Source organism: Myzus persicae, unplaced genomic scaffold (genome assembly GCF_001856785.1).
Source record: "Myzus persicae strain clone G006 unplaced genomic scaffold, MPER_G0061.0, whole genome shotgun sequence".
Classification (NCBI taxonomy): domain Eukaryota; kingdom Metazoa; phylum Arthropoda; class Insecta; order Hemiptera; family Aphididae; genus Myzus; species Myzus persicae.
In genome coordinates, this window is record NW_019104366.1 from 726,944 (window position 1) to 735,992 (window position 9,049).

A 9,049-nucleotide genomic window follows, 5' to 3' on the forward strand; every position below is an offset into this window, starting at 1 on the left:
ATATACATTTAAATAGAAACACAGATATACAGAAGCTAAATATCCATAATAATGTGATCGGATATATTGTATAATATAATAAGAAGTATAATGATACGAAACGAATATACGATGTACAATAATGTTATGTGGCGTAATATAAATCAGCGACTAATTGTGTATACCGACTACTACACAAGACATATATGTTATAGTATTATGAAAATGCATATACTCAGCATCTGCTGTACTATACAGTGTGAATAAATTACTTATAAACTACATGACATAGGGAGTTTTGTTTATAACTCCAACAATAATTGTTACTAGTAGTAATTATTACTCTTAAACAATAATATGCCCTTATACATATATATATATATAACTCCTAGAAAAATATATATTAAACCTTGTCGATAATGATACCCATAAACAACCAAATAGCAAAAATCGGTATATCCAATAATAATACACTTTTAAACTCCCCAGTAGTCCAGTACACACTACGACTACACGGTAACACATTTTTATAATAAATATATTACATACAGTATAGCATCAATTTAGTATATAATATATAAATACCTACAATTTTATATTCGAGTGGATAGAAATAAACTGACCGCAAACGGCACTCCACTCAATTGATGGATATCTTATCTCCATATGATGGGCGTATCACGTATTCACGACTAAGAGTCATGAATGTACCACCCACATTAGTAATTACATAACTACGTGATTCTTTACAAATTATTAATATACCTAATGCGATGTGGTCGCTTGGCTACAGTTGTCGTTATTATACACAAGACACGCAAGATAAATGCTACAAATCTAAAAACATATTTTTAAAGATCAAGAAAAAATCATAAATTACGATAAAAAGTTTCAGAGTAACAACAAAAACACGATATGACGTGCGCGGCAGATAAGCTGTATCAATTGGAGTTCGTGGTGAAGACAATGACACGATGTGGCCGACCGGAAGACGAGGCCTGCGGCACGGCCGTCGGCATCCGGTTTCTGGGCAACCAAGAACAGATGGTGTGCGAAATCCCGGCGTCGGTGGACTGTTCATCGTCTACGGTGACCACCGTGAACTCCGGCATTAAGTATACGTTTCCCATGATCGGCGTCGGCAAGTGCGATCCGCGGTCGATGCGAGTGAATGTCCGTCTACACCGGATGTTGGGCGCGGACACGTTGCCCGGCCGCATAGAACTGGCATCCGGAGAAATGGAAGTGCCGGTGACCACGAAACCAGACGAACGACGTCGTCGCCGGCCACCATCCAGCGCGGGGGGTGCATGCGCCACTGATTGCGATGACAACGTTTCCGATGACGGTTGCGAGATGACCGTACCGATGACCAGTTGTCATGACGGGCGGACGGTGGCTGTGCTGGTTATCAGGGCACGGGTGTGGTGCATCGGTCAGATGATGGCTGCGCCGATTGAGTGCCCTGCCCCGTGTCCTGTTGCATGCCCGGCTCCCTGCCCAGCTCCCTGCCCAGCCCCCTGTCCTATACCCTGCCCAGCTCCTTGTGGCATCCGGCCAGCCAAGTGTCCAACCCCCTGCCCCGGCAAGTGTCCAACACCCTGCCCCGGCAAGTGTCCAACACCCTGCCCCGGCAAGTGTCCAACACCTTGCTCGGGAAAGTGTCCGATACCTTGCCCGGTCAAATGTCCGACACCCTGCCCAGTGAAATGTCCGACCCCCTGCCCAGCCAAATGTCCTACCCCCTGCCCGGCCAAATGTCCTACCCCCTGCCCGGCTAAATGTCCAATACCCTGCCCGGGCAAGTGTCCGATACCCTGCCCGGCCAAGTGTCCGGTACCCTGTCCTGCCAAGTGTCCGATACCCTGTCCGGCCAAGTGTCCTATACCCTGCCCGGGAAAATGTTCAATACCCTGCCCGGTCAAGTGCCCAATCCCTTGCCCGACCAAGTGTCCGGTTCGTTGCTCGCCACCACCCGATCCCTGCTGCTTGAAGAAACCAGGATGTGCCTGCGACCCTTGCCGGAAGAAGATTACTATCCCGTGTTGTCCGACAGGTTGTCCACAACCGCGGCCGTGTCGCCGGCCGTGCTGTACCCCCGCTGTGTCTTGCCCTCAGCAACAGTACGAGACGGTGTCGTGCGAGATCGACGGCCACAAGATGGATTTGCGTGTGCGCAAAAAGAACTTTGAGACGTGCTCGGTGCAGCGGCGGATCGCTAATGAAGCCGAGGCATTCGCTTGCCGGGTCATGGGAGTTGTAAAAGACATGCACGGTCTCATCATGGACTCGTCCAATAATGGAGGAGGTGGAAATTGACGAATTAATTTCAATGAACACATCGACATTTTACTACTGTAATTTTTTTTTAACGTGTACATATTTTAGTAAATAAAACCAATAAATCTGTTTACAAGATGTATTTTTTTCAAATTGATAAAAGTGTAAATCGAATGAATAACTTAAGTTATCAAAAAAAATCGTCAAAGGTCACGATCGGCGGTTATTTACTTATGGGTTATTTGCCATTTGTAAATACTAAAATAGTATTCTATAGGTGGTTCAAGGCGCTAATCTGCAGTGAAAAGGGAGACCACTTCCCAGACCAAAACAGCCCAGCTAAATGCGCCCTCTGTGCCGCTGATCATACGGCCAATTACAAAGGCTGCCCAGTTTTAAATTCACTTTCAAAGCGTCTTAAAAACCATCAGAACAAAAAACGAACGCAGACTCAAAATAAATAAATCGGTCGAATTATCTCTTCCAAACACTTCTACTAGGTACCACTCAGTCCAAACCGTCTTATGCATCTGTTGTTTCCAAGCCCAATGATATCAATGCTACTATAAATAACAATAGGTTAGATTCATTTAATGACCTTTCCACATTATTTAATTTTCTGACCGAGCTATCCTCACTAAATGACCCCCTCCTATCTTTGCTTACAGCTGTTCTACACAAACTTAATACACCATAAATATTATTGTATTCAATGTTATATGCTATATTCTATTTGTGCTAACATGCAATCTTGTTATATTAATTTATACTACTTCTTATAATCTTTATATTTATATTATTATGTAATCTTGTCTGCTGTATTATATATTAATAGTAATTGTTGAGCTATAATGGTTTTATACCGAAAGCTAATAAAAAAAAAAAAAAAATACCTACGTTATAAACTATTATCACTGTCAATAGTTCATTCGACAATGAATTATACTAATTTAGTAATGTGTACTAATATTGTCGTCTATCAGGCACATTATTTTATTTGAATTAAGCAGGCAACCCTCTGCTTCGAGATAATATTCTCTGTTGTGACACTGTTATCCTATGTTTTTGTTACTTAGGCCACACTACGACTGTGGCGTGTAATATTAATTATATCATACAATGTATAATTGTTATTCATTTTTAAATCAATAAATCTTATAGAAAGGTGTGGATTTAATTTGTAACTAATAACTTGGTAAGTATACAATAACAATTTTAAATTGTATTGCTACAATATTATACTATAGATACTAGATAGGTACTAATCATAAACACAAGGTAAGAATCTAAAGTTAAAAATTGTGAATGCATTTGGCCATAATAATTTGAATACATATTTTAAATATTTTGTATAAAAAAAAATGTAAATACTGAAATATATATACCTAGTTTAAAAGTGTTTATAACAGAATATTTTATACAAATTACATAATAAATATGTTTTGGACGTTTTGATAGTTTAAAACTTAGTACGAGGAACAGAAAAGTACAAAGAAAGACGTGACCAACGACGGGTTAATCAACATGCAAAATAGAGGGGCATTCAAATAAATATGCCAGAAAATATGCACAATTTCAGAATTCATTTTTAGATCATTTCAACACAAACTTTACACATAAAAAACTTCGTAATATTTTTAACAATAAAATCAATTTTAAATGCTTGCATGACATATTTATTAAGTCTTCTGTAATGCCCCTCTATCTTTTATGTTGATTAATCCATCGTTGGTCGCATCTTTTTTGGTACTCCTTTGGTCGAGTAGAGGCTTAAGAATAATTTATAACATTTTTTTATAATTTTTTTTATATTTTTCAAAATTTTCATTTCTATTTTTAGATTAAATGTATCTGATAAGGTACATCATATTAACTACTAGGCAATAAACCGATATAAAAGACAGTGTTAATCAACATAATATGGTGATGAGAGAATCTCTCACCACACGACCAATGATGGGTTAATGATGAATGTCTGGTAAGCTGAGCCCAGCGTATCATGTTTTAAGGAGTAATATTTAGGCAATCCATATGACATGTACATTTAGGCAATGTCTATGAAGTGTGAGTTGTAAATGGAACATTAGTGTGGATTTCCAAGAATCACTGTCACGGAGCGTCGGGCAACTGCCACCATATTCAGCTCTCGCATTCTCACGATCATTTTAATTGGTACATCACAAAAAATGAAATGTATTCTTATTTGCATAACTATAAAAACTACTAGCGGTAGTAAATATTAAACATACTTCTTGAAATCCATTTGTAATTTCGAAAAAGTGTTTGAATTTATAAGGTTCTAGACAGTGGCACAGAATTTTTTCTAATGTGATCGGGCTATTTCAAAACTTTACTGCCTCAATATCTTAATTATTTAATATAGAAGTAATTGATATAATATATTTACTCATAATTATGGTGACATGGATAAAAATATACTTATGCTCATTCAATTAAGTTATGGTGTAAATAAAATGTAGCCAACTGGCCAAATTTTTGAAAAAGAGGTAGGGCCATGGCTCGACGTCATTATAGACTTCATAGTATAAAACCTATGCTTTTTTAGGAATTTCTTTTTTGATTTAAAATCAGATGTGTCTAAAATAAATACAAATTTAATTGTATTATATCATGGGATTACTGAAAAAAATTTCTCAGTTTCAAGATCCTTTAAAATTGAAAATCGACTTCCTAAAAAGCCTAGATATTTTTTCAAAGAATTCATACATAATATTATATACAAAATAAAAATAGGACATTCCGAAGTATGAATAATTTACAACCACTTATTGGTCTAAACTATATGAAAAATATGTGTGGTTCGATTCCCTAAATGCTGAAACACAAATGCTACATTTAATTACTTTTATAACTTTTTTAGTTACAACCTAGCCTATGAACTCAATGAAATCATTAATATATTTATCATTGCATAAATTATCAAATCTATTTAAGAACTCGCTAACATTATCTATTTTATCAAAATTAAATATGTTTTTAAAATTATTACAAATTCCATTTGCTCCGTTAGTAATTGAAACATGTAAAATTGAAGTGAAATTTTGTGTTGTACAATTAGTTCCTGAGTTTATATAGCTATTTGTCTTAATTCTGTATACTGTATGCATAATCAATCTTTTATATTATGCTGCTTGAAATTGTGAGGCTGAAAAAACTTCCAAGTGAAGTCTTGTACATAAGCAAAAATCAATTTCAGCTATTTTTATATTTTCTTTAAAAACATTGTTCTGACTGATTAAACAAATTATTAGTCTTAAAAATTCAGTTTCTTTTTGATTCAATTACAGGAGTATAATTAAATCTTTTTTTCTTTTTTGGTTTTATGTTTTAATTTCAAAGATTTTAAGTATTCAATTGTTGTACTGACCAACTCATCCACAAAAGTCTGTTTGTCTAATTTAATTGGTTTGTTGTATTCAGTTTTTCTCAAAAAGTTTTTTGTATTCAAAAATAAAAAAATATTAATTATCATCTTAGTAATGCTTTCTTTCCTGTTTTTGATGATATTTTGATAAATCTGGAAAAAATATTTTCTACTGAAGCCCTCCAAATGGCTACCTACAGCTGTTGATCAATTTTTTAACTAAACTTCGATGAAAGTCTTTTCTTTGTAGATCATTATAAAGTAAGTATTTTATTGGTTTCTAAAAATTAATTTATACCTAATACTTATGCACTTGTTTTCTAGTTTTATTAAAAGTAAACCTGTATTTTGTATATTTTTTAGTATTTGATGAATGTATGTAAAGAGGTATTGCAGTCAGAAATAGAAGTGACAAAGAATTTTATATTGCAGTCTACTAATGAAAAGTATATAACATTAAATGATGTGAAAAATGTTTTAATAAAACAGACTTTCCCTAATTTATATAAACTATTTCAAGTTGTTTTACAATACCTCAAGGTTTCTCCACTTGTCAAAGGAATTTTTCTGCTATGCATTGAATAAAAACTTGACTATGAACCTCTATGTTGCAGGAAAGGTTCAACAACACCTCAATATTATATATTGAAAAACAAATATCTAAATATATTGATACTGAAACGATTATTAATATATTTACACAAAACAATAGATATATAATGTATATATATACAATTAAAATTTTAAAAAAATTAGTAGCTATTCAATATTTTATTTTTTTAAGTTCCTTCCTATTACCTAAATATACTTGGTGCCTCATAAAGTAAGAGTAGTAGGTACTAGAGTTAATAGGCGAAAGCGACAAAAAATGTCTGTTTCCGCTAATGGTTAATGGATAAGAAAAAAATTTTAAGCCCCCCACGGATGTGACCAAATATCCGCCAATGCATCTTACAAAAAAATGTGGTTGACTCTCTATTAGAAAATTCTTTTAGCCCAATATTTTTTAAAACGATGAATAGCAATCAGCTACTCTGCTACTCAATATACCTGACCACCTGGGTCGCTAATTTGAATTTCATTTTTTCTTTATGGTAACTAATGTGGCTGTTCCTGATTGCTAAGTGAAGATATTTTTCACGTGGTAATTTTACTAATGACTTAAAAAATTGCCACTTAATTTCATTGTTATTCTTGTCAAAAAATACTTTCCAGTCACCTTGTGTTTTTCGAAAAAGTTTAAGAATGTAACAGGCATCATAAAATATGTGACTATTTTCTTTTGCAAATAAATGTTAAAAATAAAGTTGTAAATTTGAAATATTTAAATTTGATCCTTATTTAGTAGCCATTTTAATAATTGAACTTGCTCCGTCCAAATGCTATTGTAATACCAAAAATAAGCATCTACTAATAATAATTATAAAGTTAAAATGTTGATAATTCAGAATAAAAACAAGGAAGGACCTTGCACCTATGTCAAACTTCATTCTATTCAATGTAGTAATATATTTATTATTATTTTTATTAATAACAATTATCATTTTTATATTTCATTAAATATTTTTGAAATTTCATAATATGCATCTTTTATTTATTAATGATTCAAAAGCAATTGCACATTTTATGAGTACCTACCTACATTCTATGTCTTGATTCCATCTTACATAAATATTATACTTAATATAATTAAATAGGTAAAGTAATATTTTTGAAATTACAACATAAAAAAATGGAAATCATGGAATCATAAATATTGTTTTGAAAACTTGCTTCAGAATAAGTGATTCATAATTAATATTTAAAAATGTAATCACAATAATTTATTTATGTATGGAAATCTTTGTAACGGGTTGGTTCCAAAACTACTTATTCGATCGTCATACTTACAAAGTTAGTTTTTAAATTAAAGAGGAAATCACAGAGCAAGTTTCAGGCATACATTTTACTAAAAAAGTACAATAGTGGTGCCATCTGACTAACAAAAAAAAACCAAACATTAATATATTTTTGTTTATTGTAATATTGCTATTGGTTGCAGATTAAAATAGTAATAATTTTATAAATTAGGTTTTTTTCCGTTTGCTGGTTGTCACTGAGTTGCACTTAAAACGAGTTCACCAAAAAGCAGTTGAACAGTCACAGTTTTTTTAAGTTGTCATTTTTTATAGGCAATAAAGTGCTCAGGACTACCTAGTACTATGCTATATCTGAAAAAATATGTTTATTAGATCCCCTTTTAAAATGTATATAGGCAATATATTATTCAGTATTGGCAGTGTTGCCATGTTAGCTGATTTAAGGCCAAATCTAGCCTTTTTTGATCTGATCTAGCTGATGAATTATTTGATCTAGCTCCTGGCCTTTTTCCTAGCTATTTATCATTTTTAACTAGCTTATTTCTGGCTTTTTTTTTTTATACTTTTTACTAGATTTTATTTACTATATTATTATACTACTACGTCTACAACTATTATAGTATAATATCCTAACCCGTGTGTTAAAAACTGGTTGTGATTCGAACAATAAAAATAAGTACCTGGATCTATTGTATCCATTGTATATAGGTGAACAAATAACAGTAATGCCATTAACACAGTCCACAGATCATGTAAGGTCCTAGTAGACTCGCTTAAATGGACTTGTTTTATTTTATCTGTGCCATTAAGATAAAGAGTATAAGACTAGAGAATATGTAGTATTCTAACGCTATTAAATATGTTACCATATTATAGTATAGAACTCTAGTACTATAGTAGGTACATGTAAAATATAAGAATATAAAAATATAAATAATTGTTGGAAAACTGGTATTTTATATTTTCCTAATAAATTGACAAGAAAAATTATTTCTTGAATTGCAGTTTAGTACTCAACAAATCATTGAGTTATCATTTGAGTATTATATCCAAATTGTTTGAGATTAACAAATTACAAATATTACAAATATTACAAGATTATTTTGTTACTGATTTTTGTATATAAATAATTATATTTTGTTTTATATATAAAATACAACTTAAAATATTTCACGTAAGTGGCATGACATGTTCACACATTAGTGTACATTCTTATTAGAAATTTATTTAATTTTCTTTTTAGTATGGGAAAACCGCAATATTCTCAAAAATTTCGACAAGCCTGGCTACAAGACAAATTATTTAAAGAGTGGCTTCAAGAATACGTAAAAGATTCAACAAAAGCATTTTGTAAAACTTGTTGTGTAACTATCCGAGCAAAGCGATGTGATTTGGTGAATCACGGAGAAAGCCAAAAACATAAATCGTCAGTAGGAGCCATCAATATTCATCAACAAAACAGTATTAAATTTAAACCAATAAGCTTAGAAACAAATCGATCCGAAGCTGCCTTATCGCTTTTTGTGAGTAATCATTGTGCAATATT